Here is a 737-nt window from a genome sequence, read left to right on the forward strand (position 1 = left end):
CCTGTTCGTCTATTAGTTCCCAGTTCTTCAGCGCGGGGTAGAGCAGTTTGGTAGCTCGCGAGGCTCATAACCTTGAGGTCACGGGTTCAAATCCTGTCTCCGCAACATCTTTTGTTTTGGGATGGGAGGAAAAGAAGAGGGAATATAGAACCACTACACTATCGTGGTCAACTATATCGAATTATTTATCATATTACATGACTTTACCATGGGCGGATAGCGGGAATCGAACCCGCATCTTCTCCTTGGCAAAGAGAAATTTTACCATTCGACCATATCCGCATTTTTCTTAGTTCCTGATACACACGCATATGTCCACACATATATGATATATAATATATGCGTCTGGATCATATTTGTGCAGGGCCAGATACTCAGGAAGATTCCAATTCTATTTCTATTCATTTTTTTTTTGATTCATTTCACTCAATAAGTGACTTTTGACCCTCCCTCCCATTTTTTTTCTTTATTTTTCTTTTCGGGACTCGATTCATATTGAATTTGAATGTGTCTCACAACCCGAACTCCTTCGGGGGAGGGGTCAATTTTGGATCCGGGAAATGCCGAGTAGGTTCAAGAGATGAGAGAATTAAGGATAGCTACCAGAAAGACTAATCCAATCCATAATGATGTACCGGAAAATACAACATTTTGTTACTTGACCAACCATCGGAAGAAGCAAATACAACAGGTACACTAATCAGTAAGATTGATGAAGTAGCAATTAATGCAAAAAG

The sequence above is a fragment of the Tasmannia lanceolata genome, unplaced genomic scaffold (genome assembly GCF_043159265.1).
Source record: "Tasmannia lanceolata isolate RefF3 unplaced genomic scaffold, GAP_Taslan_0.1 ptg000457l, whole genome shotgun sequence".
Taxonomy (NCBI): Eukaryota; Viridiplantae; Streptophyta; class Magnoliopsida; order Canellales; family Winteraceae; genus Tasmannia; species Tasmannia lanceolata.